The sequence below is a fragment of the Neophocaena asiaeorientalis genome, unplaced genomic scaffold (genome assembly GCF_003031525.2).
Source record: "Neophocaena asiaeorientalis asiaeorientalis breed wild unplaced genomic scaffold, Neophocaena_asiaeorientalis_V1.1 scaffold130, whole genome shotgun sequence".
NCBI classification, from domain to species: Eukaryota; Metazoa; Chordata; class Mammalia; order Artiodactyla; family Phocoenidae; genus Neophocaena; species Neophocaena asiaeorientalis.
The window spans coordinates 12,027,317-12,054,581 of record NW_020173397.1 but is presented as its reverse complement, the minus strand read 5'-3'; the positions used below and the strand labels follow the sequence as shown (position 1 = coordinate 12,054,581).

Sequence of the window (27,265 nt, the reverse complement as noted above, 5' to 3'; positions counted from 1 at the left end):
TCCAAGACTGAACCAGGAAGAAATAGAAAATATGAACAGACCAATCACAAGCACTGAAATTGAAACTGTGATTAAACATCTTCCAACAAACCAAAGTCCAGGACAGATGGCTTCACAGGTGAATTCTATCAAACATTTAGAGAAAAGCTAACACCCATCCTTCTCAAACTCTTACAAAAAACTTCAGAGGAAGAAACACACCCAAACTCATTCTAAGAGGCCACCATCACCCTGATACCAAAACCAGACAAAGATAATACAAATAAAGAAAATTACAGACCAATATCACTGATGAATATAGAGGCAAAAATCCTCAACAAAATACTAGCAAACAGAATCCAACAACACATTCAAAGGATCATACACCATGATCAAGTGGGATTTATCCCAGGGATGCAAGGATTCTTCAATATACACAGATGAATCAATGTGATCCACCATATTAACAAATTGAAGAAGAAAAACCATATAATCATCTCAATAGATGTCCCAGAGATAAACCCACGCACCTATGGTCAACTAATCTATGACAAAGGAGGCAAGGATATACAATGGAGAAAAGACAGTCTCTTTAATAAGTGGTGCTGGGAAAACTGGACAGCTACATGTTAAAGAATGAAATTAGAACACTCCCTAATGCCACACAGAAAAATAAACTCAAAATGGATTAAAGACCTAAATGTAAGGCCAGACGCTATAAAACTCTTAGAGGAAAACATAGGCAGAACACTCTATGACATAAATCACAGCAAGATCCTTTTTGATCCACCTCCTAGAGAAATGGAAATAAAAACAAAAATAAACAAATGGGAATGAAACTTAATGAAACTTAAAAGCTTTTGCACAGCAAAGGAAACCATAAACAAGACGAAAAGACAACCCTCGGAATGGGAGTAAATATTTGCAAATGAAGCAACTGACAAAGGATTAATCTCCAAAACATACAAGCAGCTCCCACAGCTCAATATCAAGAAAACAAACAACCCAATCCAAAAATGGGCAGAAGACCTAAATAGACATTTCTCCAAAGAAGATATACAGATTGCCAGCAAACACATGAAAGGATGCTCAACATAACTAATCATTAGAGAAATGCAAGTCAAAACTACAATGAGGTATCACCTCACACCAGTTAGAATGGGCATCATCAGAAAATCTACAAACAACAAATGCTGGACAGGGTGTGGAGAAAAGGGAACCCTCTTGCACTGTTGGTGGGGATGTAAACTGATACAGGCACTATGGAAAACACTATGGAGGTTCCTTAAAAAACTAAAAATAGAATTATCATATGACTCAGCAATCCCACTACTGGGCATGTACCCAGAGAAAACTATAATTCAAAAAGACACATGCACCCCAATGTTCACTGCAGCACTATTTACAATAGCCGGGTCATGGAAGCAACCTAAATGCTGCCTGACAGACGAATGGATCAAGAAGATGTGGTACATATATACAATGGAATATTAGCCATAAAAGAACGAAATTGGATCATGTGTAGAGACGTGGATGGATCTAGAGACTGTCCTACAGAGTGAAGTTAAGTCAGAAAGAGAAAAAGAAATATCGTATATTAATGCATATATGTGGAATCTAGAAAAATGGTACAGATGAACCAGTTTGCAGGGCAGAAAGAGAGACACAGATGTAGAGAACAAACGTATGGACACCATGGCGGGAAAGTGGCAGGGGCAGTGGTAATGGTCGGATGAACTGGGAGATTGGGATTGACATATATATACTAATATGTGTAAAATGAGTAACTAATGAGAAAAAAAGTGAGAGTAAAAAGTTTTGCTAAAAATAAGTCCAATGAGAATGAATAGTCCACAGTCTTTTTTATTTAAATTGCATCTAAATATTTAATGTGGTTGGAAAAACAGCTTTTCTAAATTCTTTTGTGACTTTGAATAAAAGTTTCCCTTAACTGATGTCTACCCTAAACACTCCATCAGCAATAACAAAAACCAACGCTTTCATGTCTATAGTTTGAAAAATAATAATAGAACTGGGACTCGGGTCTGATCGCGCAGTTCGCACGGCCTGGTCTGGGGCGGACCCAGGAGGGGAACCGCCCCCCCCAGCCGCGATCCCCATGGGGCTGTGTTTTCCCTGTCCCGCGGAGGCCGCGCCTCCTTCGCCGGACCTGGAAGAGAAAAGAGCAAAGCTTGCAGAGGCTGCAGAAAGAAGACAGAAGGAGGCTGCATCTCGGGGTATTCTGAATGTTCGGTCTGTGGAAGAAAAGAGAAAGAAAAAGGAAAAAACAGAAAAAGAAATGGCTGCATCTGGACCCCCACCAGAAGGTGGCCTTAGGTGGACAGTTTCATAAAGCATAACACGAGTGGAAGAGTCTACTGCCAATAGCTAGTATCTGCAATCAAGCGGACGTCCTCAATTTAATTTCTCCTCTGAATAAATGAAGATTCAGACTTCGTAATTTTAGTGCTCTTAAAGGCAGTGCTTTTTCAAAATTGAATATTGAAAACGCTTTTGATTGTTAGACTTAGAAAATGGGCTGACCTTTCATTAAATACTTAGTTTCCCTACATTTGCTCTTCTGCAGACACTGGGTGATTTGCCGTTCAAATTTCATAGGTGTTTTTATTCTTTTGTATTTATTAAAGAATGATCATCAGATTTATATAGATGTCAAATTGCCAAGGCAAGTATGAATATATGAAAGAGAAATATGTAAGTACTGTATTTTAAAAGGTCCACTTTAAACATAAAAATATTGCGAGGTAATTCTATATGATACACTGCCATGAACTTTGTAGATTTTTGTTCATTTGTAACATGGATTATAGCATATTTGGTTTTTTGAGTTTTTTAATATATAATGAGCTAAAATAGAAGAATTGTTGTGTCTTTTAATTTGGTTGCTCTTTAGGATGACAAGGCCACAGTCTGAGCCCTAAATTAGAATTTTCAAATATCAAGTACAATAGGGACTGTCAATTAGATAGACCAGCTCATTTGATTTACAAAAAGGAAACTGAACCACTGTCTCGTTCATCCTTCCCACAAATCTTGTGTTACGTTGCAGTATGTTATATATGTTAATTTTAAAGAGTTTGAACTAGAATATAGATCTCTTGACTCCTCATTGGAAAAATCACTTTCCTTCTATTACAGAATGAAATATCTGTGACTATCCAGGCAAGATACGTAGTTATAGACAGGTTCAATTTTAAGTTTTAGAGAATTAGTGGTATGTTTGCTCATAAAGGATAGTGAAGTCATTGAATTATATTTTAGAAATATACTTTTTGACTTTTTGAACATGATTAATTTTCCCAAGGCAGAAATAAAAAAGGAACATTAATAGATGAATGGATATGGAACCAGAGCATACTATCCTAGAACTGTGCACGTCCTTGCTTCTGTTTTAGTACAGAAAGAACAATTTTATCTGTATTACAGCTTAGAGAATTACAGCTTGGGTTGGTGTAAACAAAAGGTTTACATCCAGGGGATAATGCTCTATTTCTAATAGTTTATATCCAAATACCATGCTCATTTACTGTTGAACCAAGAATGCTGTGCTGATGAATTGCTTTCTAGGAACAGTGGGATATGCCATTCCCGCCAACCATGGCCTGCCTCCATGGGTGTGATCGTGTTTCCTCAAAACCACATGGGTTGCATGGGCTAAGGGGTGATACTCAATGGGAAGGAAAAAGGGGAGACTGGATGCATGATAGGAAACCAATAAGTGACTACTTAAAAAAAAAATGTATACACACATACACATATTCCAGGAATCTTCCTCAAAGTTATGAATCAGTTCCTGATGAAACCTTAGCCTAGAGCCAGTTTCCCATAATTCATAATTTAAATAGGAAAGCATTATAATGATTGATATGTCACCCAAACTCCCCAACCAAATTACTAAAATAAAACCAAACAGTAAAATGCTTATATGTAATTATCTTATTGAGATATAAAATGCTTAAATCACTACTTCTTCATTCTAATCATTGAACTATTACTATGGTAACAAAAAGTTGTATATTACCGCACAGCCCCTCTGCTAACGTGCTGCATGTTTTTTAAAACATCTGTATGTGATACTTTTGTTCCACTGATTGTATTTGGAATGTAATTAATAGTTTTGTTATAAATGCTGTACTGCCTTACAGGGTACAAATATACGTTTTCCTATATAAGAAAAAATAATAATAATAAAATGATCACCCCTTCGCTAGGCATGGACATATATACACTACCAAATGTAAGTTAGATAGCTAGTGGGAAGCAGCCACATAGCACAGGGAGATCAGCTCAGTGCTTTGTGACCGCCTGGAGAGGTGGGATAGGGAGGGTGGGAGGGAGGGAGACGCAAGAGGGAAGAGATATGGGAACATATGTATATGTATAACTGATTCACTTTGTTATAAAGCAGAAAGTAACACACCATTGTAAAGAAATTATACCCCAATAAAGATGTTAAAAAAAAAAAGTTAATCAGTGGGGGGAGAAAAGCCATTTCAGTTTGAACCAAACATAAAAATTCTGTCTTTCATATTTTTGCCTACTAGTTTTGAAGTGTTTCAACTTATTCAGGAATACACTTGATAGTTTTAATATCTCATATGTGTTTCTAGGTCTAAGAACAGCAGATGTTTTAATATAATTAATGCTGAGACATTTAATTTCTAGTAGAAATCAAAAAAACATAGCAGAGGAACTAAAGACAAGTGTCAAATCACACAGAGATGTTCCCATTGCAAACTATACGATCTTAGGTAAAGTAGCATCTTTAAGTGTGAGTTGCCTCATCTGTAAAATGGTGATAAAAATGTGGAGATTACTTGAAACAATTAGTGTAAAGAATCTAACATTCAATCAGATGAGTACCGGGGAGATAAGTATTCCCAATGCCTGAGGCTCCATTAGCTAGAGTTAGTGCTCACCCTGGCTTCTCTCCCCAAACCTAAGGAGCCTCTCTCTAGAGGGAGAAGAATGACTTATGCATTGACTGCTTGGCAAGTTTAAGGAGAATGAAGTGACTTTCAAGGTCTGTGTGTGATAAGAGTTCATTCAAGATCTGCTTACCTGAGCAGACACTAACATTCTGATCTGCTCAGTACCTCCATGCAGTAAGAGACCCACCCCTTAAACTGTCCACCTCGACCATGCCTGGTAGAAAAGCCTACCTGACTCAAGAGTAAAGTATGGGCAAGTCCACTTTGCCATAGACTCGTTCTCTAATCCTGTGGTTATCAGCAATAAAGTTGACATTTCAATTCTCTAACTGTACAGCTTTTGTTTCAATGTATCACTTGGTTTTCTGAATGCAGACACATGAAACAGAATGTTCTTTATTGTGTTCATACACTCAAGTAACAGGCACTCAATCTTAACAGCTCTCACGACCATCGTCTTCCGAATCCTCCATATGACCTCCACCACCACACAACCACGTGCCTTCCTGACCTCTTCATTTGAGTAGCTCATCAGCATATCAGCTCAACATGCCCCAGATCAGACTCCTGATGTCCATGGCCACCCCCTACCCCTGTTCCTCCCATACACTCCCTCATCTCAGAAACAGCATCACCTCCCTTCTGGTTGCTCAAGCCCAAAATATTTGCCTCATCCTTGATCCCTCTCTTTCTCTCACCATCTGTATTCCATCTGTCAGCAATCGTGTTGGCTCCATTTCACAACATTTTCCGAGTGTACTCAGTCCTTGCCATCTCTAGTGGTACTACCCTCATCCAAGACACCCATGTTTCTTGCTAGGAATTATTTCAACAGCCTCCTAACTGGTCTCCCTGCTCCAGCTCCCACCCTTATACTTATCAACACACCACCAGAGTGATGCTTTTAAAGTGTAAGTCAGATACGGTCCCCCCTGCTCAAAACCCTCCAAAGTCTTACATCTCATTCAGGGTAGAAGCCAACATCTTCACAATGGCCTATGAGGCCCAATACTATCTATGTTCCCATGCAGGGGCAGGAAGGGCAGTATTCACTCCATTGAACTCTCTTGCTCCCTTCCCTCCTCCCTCACAGCCTTCAATGTGTCGTGCACCCCACCTGGAACACTCACTCCCACTCATCCTCAGGACTTCATCTAAATGGTACCCCAGCAAAACCTTCCCTGATGGCCCTATGTGAAATGGCTACCACCTCCCACATCCAACCTGCTCCCCCCAATCCCTTGAACCTGTGTAATTTTTCTCCTTAGAACTCGTAACCATCTGATGTTCACTTTTTTCTGTTTGTTGATTACCTATCTCCACTCACTAGCATCAAAAACTCCTGGAAGGCAAAGACTTTGTTTCCCCGGAATGAGAACACTACCTGATACACAGTCAGCATGCAAATATTTGTGGAACGAATGAATCAAAGAATGAATGAATGAGGTCAACGTACATGATAGAAACAAACGTTAATATTTCTTCCTTGCTAGCTGGCTTCTGCAAGGTCTGATAATAATAAGTATCATGAATAAATAAAACCCCAGATTGTAATGTCTCAATTTTTCTATCGAAGGTAGTCTAGTCAAGTTAGCTGCTCAAGTACAGTACAAAGAGAACACTCTTGGACTTCCCTGGTGGCGCAGTGGTTGAGAGTCTGCCTGCCGATGCAGGGGATGTGGGTTCGTGCCCCGGTCCCGGAAGATCCCACGTGATGAAGCCACCCAACGAGAAGCCCATGCACCGCAACAAAGAGTAGCCCCTGCTCGCTGCAACTAGAGAAAGCCCGTGCGCAGCAACAAAGACCCAACACAGCCAAAAAAGAGAGAGAGAGAGAGAGAGAGAGAGAGAGAACACTCTCGTAAGAAATTTCACTACAAAGCCCAGACGTCCGTGGCAGTCTTGCATGGGCACAAAGTTGGCTTGCAGGTGAGATCACTAGGTCACCTGAGGCAAGAAGGCTTAGCAATGCTAAAGAAATTGATACAAGTTAGTGTCCTTGTAGCTTTAGCAGCTGCGCCTTCCCTCTTGCCTCCTCAGGATCGAAAGCCCAACTCCCAGCCTTCCAGCAGCATCTCTACTTCAGTAAATTCCACTTTCAGCAGCCCTTCTGTCTTCCTCACATACCCTTCTTCAAAAATTATATGTGATGCTTTAAACACACCTGCCAAATTGCCCTTCCCTTTGTGTCAGAAGAACCTTGTACAAATTATAGTGTGTTTTCTAGCAATACACAACATGGTTACCAAGAAACCCATTCCAGCAAGGTCTGTGGATTTCATTTTTAAAATCTTATCAAGTGTCCTAAAATGAGAAATTCCAGAGAACAAAGAAGAAAAGGGTGTATTACCCTTGTCTGGCCCCTTATTTCTTCTGATTGGTGACGTGACAATTGACTATTGATTTTGTTTTGGAGGAACGCCCCATGAGAAGATGATAGGAGTTTTGTCTGGGATCTCTTGCCCCAGGAATAGTCCTTGATTCATTCCTCCATTCACCAGGAGGTTTGCCAGAAAACAATTTTATCCCCAATGCTGAGAAGGGAGTGAAGGCTTAAAATTAAGAGGAGTTAGTATCTGTTTGGAGCTACACGGTAATGACTTAGGTCCTTGCAAATTACATTTATCAAACTTAAGTGCACCGCCGAGCATGAAGGAGGCTGAGCGTAGAAAAATCTGCTTCCTAGGACTTGCAATGAGGTTCACTAACTGTATTATGGGTTGCATTGCTTTACCTCAAAAATCCCTTCCCATAAAACACTATTATTAGAAGTGGGAAATCATGAAATAGCCGTTTATTCAGTAACTGTTTATTGAGCACCTACTGTGTTCCAAGCCCTCTTCTAGGCAGTGAGGATACTGAGAGAACCAAAGATATAAATTCTTGCCCTCATGAAGTGTACATTCCTCCACTCCTTCAAAACAAAAGTTACTTCCAAAGCAAGATCTATTGCTAATGTGGAACCCACAGTGTATAATAAATAGAAAAGACACTCAGATTGTAGTCCAGAGGTCAGGGCTCAAATCTCAGCTCTGCCACCTGGTAGCTGTGCATCCTTGAGAATGTTCCTTAATTAACGTTTCAGAAGTCATTTTGAGGGAAAAAAAAATTACTTAGAGTAGCTCCAAGCAATTAATACACTCCCAGTGAATTTTAGCTATTTTCATTTTATCAGCTTTTGGATTCATCAGTTTAGTTTTTAAAAACATGAAAAACCTGGAATGACCACAAACTAGTGATCTTAAAAATCAGTCATTGTGGGGGCTTCCCTGGTGGCGCAGTGGTTGACAGTCCGCCTGCCGATGCAGGGGACACGGGTTCGTGCCCCGGTCCGGGAGGATTCCACGTGCCGCGGAGCGGCTGGGCCCGTGAGCCATGGCCGCTGGGCCTGTGCATCCGGAGCCTGTACTCCGCGGTGGGAGAGGCCACAACAGTGAGAGGCCTACGTACCACAAAAAGTAATAATAATAATAAGGCATTGTGAATTCATTTAAAGTGCATGCACTCATCCCTAAATTATATCACAAAAATAGACTACTTTAGTAATAAACACATACATCAATGAAACAAAATAGAGGACCCAAAAATGGGCCCACATAAATAAAATTTTAAAAATTGAAAAAAAAAGTAGTTTTGCATATGCTACCAGGATACAAATGAACGAAACCACCTTCCAAATGACCTGTCACATGAAAGGTGCTCAGTAATTCTGAAGAACAGTAATAATAATTGGTATGATTTGGCAAATCATGGCCCTCAGGGCCAAATCTGACTGGGGCCACCTGTTTTTGTAAATAAAGTTTTATTGGGACATAGCCCATTTATAATTTATGTATAATCTATGGCTGCCTTGGTGCTACAATGGCAGAGATGAGTAGTTGAGACAGAAGCTTTATGACATGCAAAGCCTAATACTTTTACTCTCTCACCCTTTAGGGAAAAAATTTGACAGCTCCTGCTCGAACCCCCTGTTATGCTAAATGAGGTTCAAAAACAGATGCAGGTACCGTCATCTGGCAGCTTATTTGAAATGCAGAATCTGAAGCCCCACTCCAGACCTGCATCAGAATCTATTACATTATAACAAGATCCCCACCTGTGATTTGTATGACATGGAAGCCTGGGAAACACTGACATGGAGTCTGCCATGATGACAGCCTCCTTGCCCTACAATGATATGGTGAGTTTCACCCTTCCCCTTCCTCCCAATATTTGAATTCGGAACAATGCTTTTCCACCTTAGTAAACATCAGAATCACATATGGAGCTTGGTAGAAATATAAAGTCCTGGGACATCCCTCCAGTGATTCTGATTCAGTGTGTCTGAGGTGGAGTCAAAGACTCAAAATATTTTTAAACTAGTACCCCCTGAGGAGATTCAGACACAAGTGACCCTGGGACATCACTCTGGAAACACTGCTTGAAAAGAGTAGACTTTTATATCCTGTAGAGTTGGGGCCAAAATCAAGAAGCATCATCTGTGTCCACCACTATTAATGTTTTTCTTTTGGATACTTGAAATACCACCAGGAGATCCATCAGCTACAGTTTATTGTAAAGTAATGACTCATGGGGTCTCCGTGCCTACCAAGGGGTCAAGCGCCGTACTCTGAGCCACAATAAATATTTTACCACAGCTACTGTTTTCAGTGACAGGAATCCAGTTTTATGCCTTCACAGCCTTGTTCAAGACACTTTACTCGACACCAGATGTTTGTGAGACGACATTCTAGGTAGATGGAGAGTCCAAAATTGAGGGACCCAAGTGACACTCCTTCATTGCACAAATATTTGTTGAGGGTTGGCATAACAGCCAGGCTCTGTTCTAGGTCAGGGGTCAGCACATGTTTTCTCTAAAGGGTAGATGGTCAATATTTTAGGCTTTGTGAGCCACAGAGTCTCTGTTACATACTATTCCTCCTGGTTGTTTGTTGTTTGTTTGTTTTACCCCTTTTATAACCCTATAAAAAAGCAAAAATCATTCTTGGTTCTTAGGCAATACACAAACACAAAGGGCCAGATGTGGTCTGTGGGCTGTCGTTTATCGATCCCTAGTCCAGGTGATAGGAATACAGGAGTGAATAAAAGTCCCTGCCCTCATGGAGATTACAATCTAGCATAAGGACATATATAATAAACCAACAAATACAGTAAAATGACGGTAGCAATTAAGTTCTATGAAGAAAAATGTTAAAGGAATTAAAGAGTGACAGCAGCAGAGGGTAGCCAAGGAAGGTGACATTTAAGCAGAGATTTGAATGATGTGGGGAAATGTGTACTCCTCTTCCAGATACGGCAAGACCTGCTCACGTTAAATTATCATCACGGGGAATAATGTTAACACCACTTGGGAACAGTGGAAACACTGTCCAAAACAAACAGAAGTCATTCATCATGAAATGGGCTTCAGGCCACAAACAGGAACAGTCAAGGTGGAAGTGAAATACTTCAAACAGGGCCTGGAAAAGTCGGCACCAACCAAGCTTCATTAACAGCCAGATGCAATTCACAACCTTTTCATGCGAGAAATGTTCCCCTGCCTCTTAAAACAACATTCTAGTCATGTACCAAAATGTTCATTGCAGCTCTCTTTACAATAGCCCGGAGATGGAAGCAACCTAAGGGTCCATCACCGGATGAATGGATAAAGAAGATGTGGCACATAGATACAATGGAATATTACTCAGCCATAAAAAGAAACGAAATTGAGCTATTTGTAATGAGGTGGATGGACCCAGAGTCTGTCATACAGAGTGAAGTAAGTCAGAAAGAGAAAGACAAATACCGTATGCTAACACATATATATGGAATTTAAGGGAAAAAAATGTCATGAAGAACCTAGGGGTAAGACACGAATAAAGACACAGACCTACTAGAGAACGGACTTGAGGATATGGGGAGGGGGAAGGGTGAGCTGTGACAAAACGAGAGGGAGGCATGGACATATATACACTACCAAACGTAAGGTAGATAGCTAGTGGGAAGCAGCCACATAGCACAGGGAGATCAGCTCGGTGCTTTGTGACCGCCTGGAGGGGTGGGATAGGGAGGGTGGGAGGGAGGGAGACACAAGAGGGAAGAGATATGGGAACATATGTATATGTATAACTGATTCACTTTGTTATACAGCAGAAACTAACACACCATTGTAAAGCAATTATACTCCAATAAAGATGTAAAAAAAAAAACCTTCTAATCCCTCCTTTCCCTGACAAATGTCCTGTTGCTCTGCTTTCCAACCTCTTGTTACTCCATGAGAAGTGTTAACTTTGAGATCAGTGGATCCTCACCACAGAATTTTGTTGCAAAGGAGCTGCTGAGTCTTGGAAGTTACAGTTAAGGGGAAAAATCTAAAGACAGCAACTCCTTAAGCTAGCTGGAAGTTTCATAGGTCAGAGAGACCATCAGCTCTAGTCACAGAGGCACTGGGCTGGGATGGGAGGAAAATGGGAGAGACTTTTGATGGGTCCACCATGAAAATGTAGCACTGGCCACAGATTTAAAACACAGTTAGAAAGCTTTCTTAGACTCTCTTCACTTTCCTTGGCTTCCAGGTAGAAGCTCTGATATGACACCGGCTTTCGTCCTCAAAGAAGCTTTTGTTCCCTTAGGCTAAAGTCTCAAGAAAAGATGGAGATTGTGAGACAGAGGACCGCATGGAAAATGTGGGCTGCATCAGTAAACCTTCCCTGGCTAGAAATCACGGTCTTGCCACTTAGTGGTTTTAGAAGTACCATCTGTTGGTACAAATGAACTTATTTAAAAACAGAAACACTCACAGACTTAGAAAACGAACTTACGGTTACCAGGGGGAAAGAGTGGGGGCGAGATAGATTGGGAGTTCAGAATTGACACGTACACACTACTATATTTAAAATAGATAACCAGCAAGGATCTACTATATGGCACAGGGAACTAGGCTCAATATTCTGTAATAACCTAAATGGGAAAAGAATTTGAAAAAGAATGGATACTTGTATGGGTATAACTGACTAACACATCATTGTTAATCAACTCCAATATAAAATAAAAATTAAAATAAATAAATAAACTGCCAAAAAAAAAAGAAATACTATTTGTACCTCTAGGTCAGCTGTCTCCCCAAGAAACACTGGAGAGATACAACACACATGACTTTTAAAAATTAAATTCAAAGTCTAAAGTTCTGTTTCCTTAAATACGCAAAGACAAAAGCTGAGAAGCTGGCAGGTGACATTTATGTGTATCCAATATGGTGATGGAGAAGGGAAAATAGAGGCCTAGCCCTTCCCCATGGGGAAAAATTACAGTTCCAGAGTTGTTTTAGCAACAGCCACTCTGCCTGGGTGACGAGCCTTTCATAGTTTGTCCGTAGGTGCCACCATGCCTGCCAAATACCACGCTGGGCGCGTTGCCCCTACTATAGCTAGAATGACTCTTGCTTCAGTCACTGTTACTTCCTGAAATACTGAACTAAGTAGTTTCTTTCTAAAGCTGGACTTGCCCTGTCTCACATTCCCTACCTCAGCTGTCAAGACAATAACACTGTAATTGATGCAAAAACCCATCAACACTCAAAGGCTTTCATCCTTTCTTGACAAGTCTAAATAGAAGGTGATCTTCCAAGGGGGGAAAGTGGTGGTGGGGATGGTGGTGGTGGGATGAACTGGGAGATGGGGATTGACATGTATACACTAATATGTATAGATAACTAATAAGAACCTGCTGTATAAAAATAAAATAAAATTCAAGAAAAAAGAGGGAGGGGATATGGGGATATATGTATATGTACAGCTGATTCACTTTGTTATAAAGCAGAAACTGACACACCATTGTAAAGCAATTATACTCCAATAAAGATATTTAAAAAAATAAAATTGAAGGTGATCTTAGAAACACACACACACACACACGCACAGGTGCGCGCGTGCACCAAAAAACAAAACAAAACAAAAAAGAAACTTTTCATTTTCATTGAGTCTCTGTGGTTCCACAACTGTCTGGCACTGTTCTTGCCTTTCTTCCCTGACAGCACAAGGTCACCAGCCCCTGAGCTAAATCACAAGGCGTGGCTATCACCCTACACAATTCATGCAATGTCACCTTCAACTGATTGACTAGTGGGGTTTGAGAGGAACTGAGCTTCTCAAAGGTCACAAGTTCCAAATTAGTAGATTAGAGCACAGTAAGGTATAAAATCACTTGGTCATAAAATTCACATTAATTTCCCAGGTGTACAGCATGTTTTGCAAACATTTACTACCTTTGCCTGTACTTCCTGCTTTGCCTTGTCCCCCAAAGTGTAAGCGAAACACATGCAGAATTCACTCATCTAACATTCTGAAGTCCCTACTTTGTGCCAAGAATTAATGCTAGGAATTACTCTGGAAAAGATAAACACCACTACTGCTAATAGCTACCGCTTTTATAGCATTCTGTCCACTTTACATGCAACCATGTAGTTAACCTTCACACCTCTACCAAAAGGTAAATGCTATTGTTAGCCTCGTTTTATAGGTGAGGAAACTAAGGCAAAGAAAGATTAAGTAATTAATCTTAGTGTGTACAGCTATTACATGGTAGAACCAAGACCTGAACACAAGAAGTCTGGCTTCAGGATGTGTGCCATTAACTGCTCCACTACACCACCTTGTGACATCTGTGGAAATGTGTCTTCTCCGCATCTAAGTGGAATTCACACAAAATTAAACTGTCCAGCATTTTCTGAGGCTCTACCCTCTACATGACTCCATTTCTAGACATGGGACAAGAGACAAGGAATAGGACAGTATCCTCTCTCTACGCCCAGCCATGTATCAGCAAATAAAAATAATGGTCTCCACTCATATTTTGGGGTTTTTTAAGCACATGATCTAACTGGCATTTCCTATCACCTATATGCCTTTCCCCTACAAAGCAGGTAGCCTAAATCAATAAGGTAGAGACTTTTAGCAGCCTTTTCATCCTACTGTTCAGCCTTTCCACGGACCATGGGTGGTCAATGACTTGCTGACAATGGTACCATGAACTTAGATGAAAGGTAAAAAAGGACATGCATATTTAATTACATCACTTCCCCCATGCCCTTCGAACATCTCCCACACCCAGTGCCCGTGGCTCAGACAATCATTTCTATTGGCACCTCCAGAGGAAACGAAGCCTGCACTACACCACTGTCTTCCCCAAGACCAAGGTCCCTAGCTCCTCTGCCACTTTCTCAGGCATGACTATTTCAGGATGGGAACACACAGTTCATAGTACATGGAAGGTGGCAGACTGTCTCCTTTCCACCTCATTAGTTCACCATATAAAAATCAAGTTGATTCACTGGAATGGTTTTCCAGGGAGAATGCCAACTTACAAAGAAAAATACATAGGAAGGAAAATAAAAACACTCCTCTAAAAGTTCTCTCTGCAATAGATTTCCCACCTTTAGCACAAGTTATCCTTCCAGAGAAATGGAGCAATGAAAACTACAGCTGACGAATATAACGCATATATCATTTTTCTATTAAGTATCTTTCCCTGGCTACTCTTGTATGATTCTTGCTTTCAAACCCCTATTTCCTTCTTCTCAGATCTCTTAAATTCCTTTTGGCCAAAGATGCATCAAAAACTGGAGGTAGGGCTTCCTTGGTGGTGCAGTGGTTGAGTGTCCACCTGCCGATGCAGGGGACACGGGTTCATGCCCTGGTCCGGGAAGATCCCACATGCCGCGGAGCGGCTGGGCCCGTGAGCCATGGCCGCTGAGCCTGTGCATCCGGAGCCTGTACTCCACAACGGGAGAGGCCACAACAGTGAGAGGCCCGCGTACCGCAAAAGATAAAACAAAAAAAAAGTGGAGGTAAGTCATTGTGGCAGATGAAAGCCTGCCGCCAATGCTTTGACGCCCCTCTGAGGGAGAAGTGGGGATCTGTGTGCCCTCCTTTGAAGATGATGAGCTCTGTGACCACTCTGAATAACAGAATATGGCAGAAATGACACTGTGCCGGTTTCTGGGCCCAGGCCTTAAAAGACTGGCAGCTCCCACTCCTTGGCTTTTGGCAAGTTTGTTCTTGAGCTCTGGGCCACTATTGAGAAGTACTATAACCTCCCCGCCCCCCGGACCGGGAAGACCACGTGGAGAGACCCTGAGACTCATGCAAAGGGACCCAGCTGACCGCCGCCTCCCAGCTGTCCACCAATGTGGCATTAACATGAGTGAAGGCACGTGAATCCTTCAAACTAGCCAGATGTCATCTGAATATCACCAAGCAACCCAGTCCATGTGGAGACCACCCCTAACCAAGTGTCCAGAATTCCTGATCTGCCATCACGACATATGACAAAACACTGCTTTAAGTCACAAGTTTTGGAGTTGTATCTCATATTGCATTAAATAACTGGAACACCAGTCCTTCCACAAAAGCCCAACTTTCATTCATGTTGCCTAACTCACCTCCTTCTCCAAAGGGATCCACTACTGAACAGCTCACTCACTGTGCCATGGCCTTATGGCTGTCCAATGCTGCCAGCAACAGGGCAGAGAAGTCCTAATTCCAGGCAGAAGCATTAGCAAGCTCCTCTGGCTATAAACGTGAAGGCACATTCTCCAGCCAGCTTCAACAGTGCCCAAGGCGATGCACTCATCTCCACTTGCCTGACTCCATAGCTCTCTCTCAACCAGTTCAACCAGTAACCACCCAGGGGGTGCAAGTTCCCAGGCCTCCCAAAACTTTAAAAGTTTTGAGTTGAACTGACCAAGCTTCAGCTTCTGCATATAAGTCAATATACACTGGTCATCAATTTCCTTTCAGATTTACTAAGCCTGTATCCTTAGTTATTGAAATTCATTAACCAAGTCCCCAAACACTATTAGTCCACCTTCAACTTAGCCTTGTCATCGACTAAAACGAAAGCAAACTAGCAAGACTGAGCTCCTTGGTTCTTTTATTTTTATTTTTTGGAGTATAATTGCTTTACAATGGTGTGGTAGTTTCTGCTTTATAACCAGGTGAATCATCTATATATATACCCATTTCTCCTCCCTCTTGCGTCTCCCTCCCACCCTCCCTATCCCACCCCTCTAGGTGGTCACAAAGCACCGAGCTGATCTCCCTGTGCTATGCGGCTGCTTCCCACTAGCTATCTATTTTACGTTTGGGAGTGTATATATGTCCATGCCACTCTCTCACTTCGTCCCAGCTTACCCTTTCCCCTCCCCATATCCTCAAGTCCACTTTCTAGTAGGTCTGTGGATGGACCTAGAGTCTGTCATACAGAGTGAAGTAAGTCAGAAAGAGAAAAACAAATACCGTATGCTAACACATATAGAGCCGGAGGTGCGGGGTTGGGGAGGTGGAGAAAACAAAACAAAAAAACAAAAGAACAACTCCCTCAGCTCATATTCATGATCGGACTAGATAATCCTTTTGAATCTAAAAACTCTACATGTTTCCCAACAGTGTTCTGAAATAATTCCTCCTTAATGAACTCTTCTCCCTTCAAAGGAAAACTGACAATTCTTTTTTCCCCCTTTTTCTATGAGTTTATTTGTTTGCTTCTTTTTATCTAATTTTTAACTTTATATACAGTTTTAAAGTTTACAATCCATTTACAGTTATTAGAAAATATTGGCTTTCTTCCCGGTGTTGTACAATACATCCTTGAGCCTACCTGACACCCAGCGGTTTCTACCTCTCACTCTCCCACCCCTATATTGCGCTCCCCCCCAGCTGGTAACCACTAGTTCATTCTCTGTATCTGTGAGTCTGCTTCTTCTTTGTTATATTCACTGGTTTCTTGTACTTTTTAGATTCCACAGAAATGCGAAGGTTCAGGTGTGATTCCCCTGAGCCTTTTGCAAGTACATGGTAAGAACGTACGAAGCAATGTGATTTCTGCATAAGTAAATTATACTTTAATTTAAAATGTCAAATAGATTTAAAGTTGGAGTGTCACAATGTTTCTATATCTATTAGCCTTAATTATTATCATTATCTACTACAGAGTTAAGGGGAAAAAAAATTTTCTCCCTTGTCAGTGTTCTAAAAATAAATCTTCAGGTGTTAATAGATATGACCTCGTTGTGTTTTTAAGACAGGAGAGTGTGACTCCATAACACCCATCTTCCTTCTATTACCTTTACGTCTATTTTAAGTAATGTTTTAAATGCATGATTTATTGTTTTTATTAATTTCCTCTGGAAGGCCCACATTTCCCCCTCTCTTAAAATCCAGGTAAGCCCCCTCTCCCCTTTGAGGTGGGGTTGGGGTGAGGGAGGTGTTGAGTCATGACCCTTCCTTTCCCCAGGTCATACCCTGGCTAATTCCTACCCTACTTCTAACTTATACAGCACAGTTATCACCCCCTACATGCTTCTTTAGTCTCTTACCATCCATTTTCCATAATATGGCCCTTTATTATTCATTCCAATGCAATAAATATTTATTGAATGCCTACTGTAGGCAAAGACATTGCAGTGAAGTGGTTAAGGGATCACAGAATGCCCAAGTACAAGGATCCTCCACTTACTACCTGCTTGACTTTGGGCTAGCTGGTCAACCTCTGTGCCTCAGCTTCCTTCTTTGTACAAAGAGAGCTAAGAGTCTGACCTACCTCAAAGGTTCTTTAAACAAATTAATACTTGCAAAGCACTTGGAACAGGGCTTGGAGTGTAGCAAGCTTCGGTAAACATTAGCTGTTACTGTTATCACTACTGGTAATCATATTCCTGGGCTCAGGGAGTACAGAAATAAACAGGGCATGGTGCCTTTTCATATTTTAGAGCTCATTCACTAATTTAGCAAAGATTTACTGAGCACCTACTATGTGCCAGACACTGTTCAGGGGATGTGACTGTGAAAATTCTCTGTCTCAGTGAGAGAGAAAAACAATAACTGGTAGAAAAATAATTGAATATACAATAGGATGTCAGATAATGATGAGTTCCATAAAGAATTATAAAGCAGAGTAAGGGAGAGAGAGATGTAGCAGGAAAGGCGACACCAGAAGAGATGACATTTAAGCAAAGTCCTCAATGAAATGGGACAGTGAACATGCAAGAAGGGTTTCAGGGCAGAGGGAACACAAGCCCAAGATGAGAATGTTATGTGAGGAAGGGCAACAAGGCCAGCGTGGCCGGAAAAAGTGAGTAAGAAAGAGAAAGGCAGGAGATGATGCCAGGGATGGAGCCAGGGCCCAGACCAAACAGGGCCTTGGAAGTCACAGGAAGGACTACAGCTTTATTCTAAGGATCATAGGAAGCTGCTAGACGGTTACATGCAGGGGAGTGACATCATCTGCCATGTGCAGAATATACCAGAATCACATACGTACATTTTCACTAACGGTCAAAATGCTGTATGTTCACTAGTTGCTCTTGTGAGCTCTCTGAGCTACTTACAGGCAGGTACCAAGTCTTAAGATTCTGGGGCTCTCATACAGTTCACATGGAGCGAGGAACAGACACATGATAAAAACCTTACTGACTGGAAAAATAATCTTCGCCTCTCGTTTGATGCAGTTTTTCTAAAAAAATCAAGTATTTTCTAATACGTTTGTCTCTCTGTTCTGTTTCTTTGTATGGTTTGCTATGTTTGCCTCTGTTCCTAACCAACTTTCAAAAAAACTGAACAACAATTTCGCCTTCACAGAAGTCCATTTTCCAACAACCTCAATCTTCTAGAACAGTCTTGAAAAACAAAACAAGAAACATTCCACTAAGCTCTCCAAGAATCGGTCATAACTTCCCAACACACAATCTCTGTATTTTACCTGTAATCATCTGGATACACTCGCATTCACTCTTAGTTAACATACAATTCTAACACCTCTGGTCCCAAACCCCCAACAGAATAAAAATCTTAACAGGGGATAGTGGAGTTCTTAGGCGCCAGAAAACTGACAACGATAAGTAAAAGATAACTCTATGAAAGCTAAGTAAGAAAGAAAATCTAAATTATAACAGAACTATGCTGGGTGCTCCCAAAAAACTCAAAAGTAGTTGGTTCTAAAGTTGCTGACACCAAAGCATTCAATTATGTTCTTTTCATTTACAGAAGAAGAAAAAAAAAAAAGGAAACAGTAAAGTATCTCCTAGATGCATTTCTACGCAAAATGGTTAAAATCAGCAAAGTTTTGGTATGTGACAGGAACGGCTTGATTTACTCTTGTACTCTAGAGGTAATGGGAAGAAAATTTGATTGCTATAATGAAGCCCAATAAATTACTCACATAACAAACTGACAAGTAGGGAAAATAAGTTGCAGAACAATATCTAGAATATACATCGTTTATGTGTGTGTGAGAGAGAGAGAGAGAGATTTTATGCATACTTATACAGGTACATAAATTCATTGAAAAAGAATGAATGGATAAGAGACACTGGTAAAACCAACCCAACATCCCTTTGTCCCATATTCCTTACTATGAGAAACATGATTTTTTTCCCAAGTGGTCATGTGACAACATTCTGCCCAGTGAATGTAAACAGATTTCACTGGGCATGGTCTCCAGAAAAGCTACTGTTTTCCTAACAAAAAGGACCAGAATCAGCTGCCATGCACCTATTTCTGTTTGCCCTTTCCTGTTTTTCCTGCTCAAAATGTACAAAGGCTATCCAGAGCTAGAGCAGCCACCTTGCCACCAGGAGGACAAAAGCCACAACTAAGGATGGTAAGGCAGAAAGAGAGCAGTCGTCGATGTCTGAACAGTTATATCACCCTGGAGTACACACCCTTAGATCCCTTGTTAGGAGGCAAAAATAAACTGATTTGTTAAGTTTAGTTGATTACATGCAGAGGAAAACAATCCTAACTGATTCATATACCAAACTAATGAAGAAAACTGGGTTAGCGGCACAAGGGAGAAGAGGATTGGAAGCTCTAAGACCGCTTTACTTGTTTAAATGTTTTAAAATAACAATACTGTATTATTTATGTCATATTTAATTAAAAAATAGATGACTGGGCTTCCCTGGTGACACAGTGGTTGAGAGTCGCCTGCCGATGCAGGGGACACGGGTTCGAGCCCCGGTCCGGGAGGATCCCATATGCCGCGGAGCGGCTGGGCCCGTGAGCCATGGCCGCTGAGCCTGCCCGTCCGGAGCCTGTGCTCCGCAACGGGAGAGGCCGCAGCAGTGAGAGGCCCGCGTACCGCAAAAAAAAAAAAAAAAAAATAGATGACTGATGGTGACTATACTTATCATGGTGATCATTTCACAATGTATAAAAATATCGAAGCACTGTGTTTTACACCTGAAACTAATATAATACTATAAAGTCTATTATACTTCAATAAAAATAAGTAATAATAGAATAGAAGATCATTCTGAGAGTCCATGAATAATATGGCACAAATGAGTAAGACAGCCACTACGGTTGCCCTACAGAGCATCGCTCTCCAAAGATTGAGATGGTCTCAAACACACCTAACTTGTCTGACTAATCCCCCTTAGAACATTCTTCCAGAGTCTTATGGAAACTTCTCTTGACCTGTGTTTTCAACCCATTAGGCAGCCTTTTGGGGTAAGAAACTTCACAAGCTATGGAGCAGTAAACTTCACGTGATTTTCAAACTAACTCCTAGGAGTGGTACTCAGGCAGGAAGCTTAAGCTAGAAAACAGACCCGGTTCCACTCTTATCTGTAGCACGCATCGGTACTGAGAAAGTCACTCAACCCAAGTGGAGTTGTCAGCATTCCTATGGATGGAATAAACGAGAGCTCCACTCACCCATCCTCAGGGAGGTGCAGATGAGAACACAACACAGAAATAAGGATGTGTCACTGGTGAAGCACCGGGGTGTGGAGGGGAAGGATATGGGCTCTGGAGGGGAACTGGTGCCATTCCAGCCGCAGTCCCACCACTGCTGGCTGTGTGGTGTTGGGCCAGTCACTGAACGAGTCTGAGCCTCAGTGCAAATATGAGAGGATAACAACGCAGACCTCCAGGACCTCGAGTAAGTCAAATGGGATGCATACAGGGTAGAGGATTTGGCCCAGCGGCTGTTAATAATATCATAATAGGTATTAGCATTAATTAAACTCATCAGCATGTAAATAACATTCTTCCTGAATTAAACTTAAAATGCTCAGTATCCTTATTATCAGCTTCCACGCACCTGTTATATGTTCAAAGCGTGGCAATCAGATTCCCTTTCCCCATGGCGTTCGATGACGCTCCCACTTGGTGCAAACTGTCAAAATGTAGCCACGTAGCCATTTCTGAAAACTCAAAGATATATTGGTGGCACGACTGTTAAGTACCACAGCACAGCTAAAGGACAAAAGTCCCTCTTGATAAAGCATTCGCCTGTTGATTCGCTAAGCACCTTATGCATACACAGAGTGTTGCAAGGATGGAAACACAATGCCTGTACCCTAAGGTATGGAACTTATTTGAAAAGAGGATAAACAGGACATAATGGTAGATGTTAGCTAATTAGAACCCGTGGATGTAAACCTTTCATCACGATACCATTCATCATTATATAATGCTCTTAACTGCCATTAAAACAATTTCAAATCATTGAAATTAAAAATGGCTTTTACAGACTATGATTGCTTTACTAATTTATCATTACCTAAAAAATACATTATGTAGAAGAGAAATGTACATTCATATACATATATGTAGTGTATATATATATACACACATACTATAGTTAAATGTTATTAACTTTCCTTGAGTTTTAGAGCTCCAGAGGAAAAAAACCACTCAGAAATGCACTTAGTTTTAGCACTAAATAGCTTTGGAAGCCAACATCGTCTTTTAACATAAGGAGGGGGTGGGGAAAAGCCATATTAGCTGAAGAAATACAATGTATTAAGCTCTGATTCTAGTCAAGAGAGGACATAACGACTAAAGCAGGCCAACTGATCTCCATCTCATTCCATCATTCAGTAACTTAAATCTGATTTCTGATTCTCCATCTGCTTATCAAACACCAAACACCACCATGAGATGTTATCTCTGACAGTGATCCTGCTTTCCTTCCCCTGTGGACCGTCAGATCCTGCTACTTTACCCATCAGCCTGGCATTAGTTCCACCTCCTCATGTGGAGCATGGAAGCCGTCACTTAAAGCCACCTGACTCACGTGTAAGGAACAAGGCTCGCGCTTATGAGCAAAATGCTTTGTGAAAACGCTTTGGCATCCTTGCCACACGTACCAGCCCCTCAAGCCTCACTGCTTGGGAGGACATCGAGAGCAGGATAATGTCCATCAGCTTTGACGATTTCTTTTTGTAGTTAAGTTAGAATGGAGTTAAAAACAGTATCAACCTAGCATACCTGCAAATTTTAAGAAACATCACATGAAGCCAAAAAATATTACTTTTTGCCTTTTTCAGCTGAGAAATGGAAGAGGAATTATTCTTTTATTTATCAATTAAATTTTCTTTTTCAGCCAAACTGTCTTTTTAAATATTGATTCTAAATATTTGATGAGCTAGCATGAGCAAGGCACTATTCTAAGTGGTATCTGTGTGTATATGTGTGTGTGTTAGTATTTAATGGATACGCACCCACACAGATGCTAATGGAATCCTGAGAGCAACCTTAGGAGGCAGATACAACTGCTGTCCAACTTAAATGAGAAAACTAGTGTTCAGAGAGGTTAAGTAGACTTTTTAAGGTCACACAGCTAAACTGGAAGAAACCAGCACTTGTTTCCATGCAATTTTGATTCCAGAGCCCAAACTCTTAACCACTGTGCAAAGATGCATGAAACCTGAAATAAAATCTTCTAGTTATTTTTATCTTCATTTTGAAACATGTGAGCCAAGGCTCTCAAACTCAACTGCTTATATTTCAGGGTCAAGGGGGTCAACATAAATGAGGGAAACAGGTGACAAAGATGAAAAATGCCCCATCTGCTGGGAGCGGCCAGCAGTCACCTACAGCAAACCGTTACAAAGCAGAAAGAAAAACCCGGTGTTGGCCCAAATCTGGATTTATATGTGAAATCCTATGATTTTCAAACAATGCAACCAATTTTTAAAACACTTTTTCGACATAATCTGAGCCAAATAAAACACATCTGTGGGCCTAATTTACCTGTGGGCCGCCATGTTGAGACCTCTGCTTCAGACCATAACTTAATCAAATTTTTGGTGGGGAAAAAGATATCAAATCACTGGCAATAAATAACTGGTATCTGTTTGATTCTCTGTATTTCTAAATATCTTGAATCCCTCCCTCCCCCCCGAGATGTTTAACTCAACCTGTTTCTTCATTCACTTCTTCCTGCTGCCAAGTTTACCTTTGGTCAGGTAGAAAATGACCTTGCTGGTTCTATTTATTACTTCACAGAACTCAGTCTCAAAATCCCTGTCATAATCCATAATAAAATAGAGAGAGCAAAACTTATTTGGCTATAAATGTACAGTAGTTAGCATTCACCACAAAATGCCAATAATATTTCGAGAATGCCATTTCTCTTCTTGGCCTTTTGACCAAGCTGGTTAATGGACTGAGACTTGGGAAATAATGGAAATAATTTAGGCAGAGAACTTCCAAACCATGCATCAACCTCGAATTGCATTGCATCCGAGCAGAGAAAGCTCACCAAGATGGCCCATCACGCAGCTTTGCCAAGAGCTCACCAACCAGCGTGAACACTTGTAACTCTGACAAAAGGAGAATCTAATATTTCATTCTCAAGTGGCCAATACCCACTTTTTAAGTATTCCTAGCACCAAATTTTCTTACAATACTATGAATTTAAAATTGAATGTCTATTATGTATGCAGAATGCTTGAATCCTATGGTTGTAAAGAATCGTTTAAGTCCACAAGCACTTATGTAGCACTTAGGTCCCTAACCCAGAATGCTAATCAGTGGGCTATGACCCCTATGAAACTCATCAAGCGAAGCATGGATATTATTTTCTAAAATCTTTGCCTTCAAATTCTTTCCTTTCAGAGAGGACATCTCATACACAGCTTCTAGGACTGTGAAGGAGAGTGGCCACTGTGGCTGGCCATCTGTTACTATTTTGTAATGTTAGGTATGCACTCCCTTCCCTGGTAACCCAATAATCCCTCCCACCTATCCGTATATCCCCAAAATCCCTGAACAGGTCCATTTACACGGGTTATCACGAGTGCACTTTTCTTGTTGCTTGTTTTGTTTTTGTTTGGGGATAGTGGAGAGCGGGAGCAATCTAACCGTCCATTACGAAGAGAATGAAGAAATTCACCTGTGATGGACATTCACGATGGACTGCTCCACAGCAACTGGAATCTTGGTTTGTTCTTCATTCACTCTCAGGAACTAACTCGCAAAAATCTCTCCCACTTGTATCCTGAAAAGCTGAGATGATAGGCCCTGGGAAATTTTACCTTAGGAGAGAAAATATCCTATGAGATTCAATATTCACTCACTCTGTTAATTTTTTTAAATTCTGTTGTGCCAGGTACCTTCAGAAACAAAAGTAAGATACCTCTGCCTACCCTGTAGGAACTCTTGCCTCGAAAGGGAGACTGACACAAATCATGTTCACACCCAATGATAAAGGCCACAAAAGATGTGTATACCTATGCAGGGAAAGCGCTGAAGGTGCTGGCTGGCCGGCAGGATGCCTGCAGAGACTAGGACACACTGCTGGAACTTGCCACGGAGGAGAGCACGCCCACCTCCCTGGAGCCCAGCTCCACAGCCTCTGAGAAAATCCCACAGCCCAGGAGATGTTCAAGCACTTACTTGCTGCTCCTCTCTCCACGAAGAGAAAAGGGCACAAGGACTCACCAGAAAACCAAGCCATCTGTGACCTGTCATCTGATTCCCACCTGCTGGAAATGCAGATTGAGACAACAAGTGTCAGGAATGGAGATTCAATACTGGACACCTGATGGGGGAGAAGTCCTACAATGACAACTTTACTGAAGGCCCCCGAATCAGTCACATATAAGCTCCATGTCCCAACATCACAATATGATGCAATTTGTTCCACTTCTGCCTCCTCTTCCCTTTCCCCACTGGCCTGAGGGGAAACTCATCTTTGTGGATACCTGACGTCATGATAGAGCAGCTTCCCACGTGACCACCAAATCACTTTCCTGTAGGGAAAGAGTTCTCTGATGAAGCCATGAGATGCCTCTGCTACCAGCAACCCTTACCAACTTAGGGGACTCGTGAAGGGCAGGTAGGCTACGATACAGCTGGAAACGCTCACAGCAATTCCTCATCGTTTTTGTGCCATGGTGAGTCTACAAACTTCCTCTCAGAACAAATATTGTAAATGCATAAAATAAAACTCATAGGATGGCAAAGGAAATCGGTTAAAATATTGTAAGCAATTTGTAAATACCACGTATGATGTGTCTGTGTGTGTGTGTGTGTGTGTGTGTGTGTGTAAAGACATGTAACTGTTAGTAAAAATAAGCAGAGAGCAACATATAGATCACATGACAGTCCCTACAAGGATGTGTCATTTCACCCTAATTAACCTGTTTTTTAAACATGTTCCTGAGGGTTTCCAAGCTAGCACATGTTATAGGATATTCACAGAGAGAGGTTCTAACTCTACCCTTCAGCCCGAGCTATGAATATCCTCTAATAGTGATATACATCACCACACTTACCACCCATGCCACCTTCTGAGCCATCAGCAGTGTGAATGGAGCAGAGCTAGGAACACTGTCGGGGCCAGTGAGGAGAGTCGAGACATTTACTAACCTGGGACTGGAACCATCAGAACAAACTGGCATCTCGGCGATGCTAAAACCCACCAGCCACAAATGCTGATCAACTAGGACCTCACAGCCTCATTACATCTCAAAGCACGAAAGACTCTTAATGGAGGATCACTGAGATACGTGTTTTCCCATCTAAAATGAGTAAGACTACATTTTACTAGTAAGAATAAAGTTTGTGTTTCCAATCAGACAGTGGTTGCACTGCTGTACTCCTTGATTACGAAAATGTAGACCTGACACAGCATTAATAGGAAGTCAAAGCCCTTTTAAGTCAATTTGAAGTCAATTTCCATTTTCTTCATCAAATTCCAACAACACGTGCTTGAAAAATGAACTACCCACAGCTGAGGGACATCTAACCAACCTAGTCAATTATTGGTGCCAAGACGAATATAAAGACTGGTAAGAATCTGCCCACCCCTAGTGGGCAGAGTTGCACACTGTGAACATAAAAACTCATCTAACTTCTGTGTATGACAGCTGTAGAAACTGACGCCAAGAGATTAAACAACTTGTCATGGTCTATACAACTGGTTATTGCCCAAGGCTGAAGGAAGAGCTGGTCTCCTGGCTTCCACGTTGATGGTCCTCTCACTGTTCAGAGTTTCAGAAACGCGCTGTTTCAAATATTCTTACCTGAAGTGCTGTATTGCTTAAATTATTGCACACCTTTATTTTAACTCACTAATTCACACTAGTTAGTGTGGGACTAAGAGTCTGGCTCATTAAAATACCTAAGTTATTGAAAAATAAATCTATGATTTTATTATTTTTGAATACTCTCAGCAACTTCACCTAGGTAACGGGGAGAATTTATAATGAGCAGTCTTTTCTTACCTACACAAACTGCATTAAAGTACATCATATAGAGAGGGCAGACAGCAGAAGCAAGAAGAACTACAGTCCTGCAGCCTGTGGAACAAAAACGACATTCACAGAAAGATAGACAAGATGAAAAGGCAGAGGGCTATGTACCAGATGAAGGAACAAGGTAAAACCCCAGAAAAACAACTAAATGAAGTGGAGATAGGCAACCTTCCAGAAAAAGAATTCAGAATAATGATAGTGAAGATGATCCAGGACCTCGGAAAAAGAATGGAGGCAAAGATTGAGAAGATGCAAGAAATGTTTAACAAAGACCTAGAAGAATTAAAGAACAAACAGAAGCGAACAATACAATAACTGAAATGAAAACTACACTAGAAGGAATCAATAGCAGAATAACTGAGGCAGAAGAACGGATAAGTGACCTGGAATACAGAATGGTGGAATTCACTGCCACAGAACAGAATAAAGAAAAAAGAATGAAAAGAAATGAAGACAGCCTAAGAGACCTCTGGGACAATATTAAACACAACAACATTTGCAATATAGGGGTCCCAGAAGGAGAAGAGAGAAAGAAAGGACCTGTGAAAATATTTGAAGAGATTATAGTCGAAAATTTCTCATGGAAATGGAAATAGCCACCCAAGTCCAGGAAGCACAAAGAGTCCCATACAGGATAAACCCAAGGAGAAACACACTGAGAAACATAGTAATCAAATTGGCAAAAATTAAAGACAAAAATTATTGAAAGCAGCAAGGGAAAAGCGACAGATAACATACAAGGGAACTCCCATAATGTTAACAACTGATTTCTCAGCAGAAACTCTACAAGCCAGAAGGGAGTGGCATG

The 27,265-nt window shown here is 41.2% G+C and overlaps 1 protein-coding gene and 1 pseudogene across 1 annotated transcript in view; one reads left to right on the top strand and one right to left on the bottom strand.

Annotated features, from left to right (window-relative positions):
- TAFA4 (TAFA chemokine like family member 4) overlaps window positions 1–27,265 on the bottom strand; it is a 125,524-nt gene that overhangs the window by 77,809 nt on the left and 20,450 nt on the right. The window lies entirely within an intron of this gene.
- LOC112401020 (small VCP/p97-interacting protein pseudogene) lies at window positions 2,087–2,340 on the top strand (annotated as a pseudogene).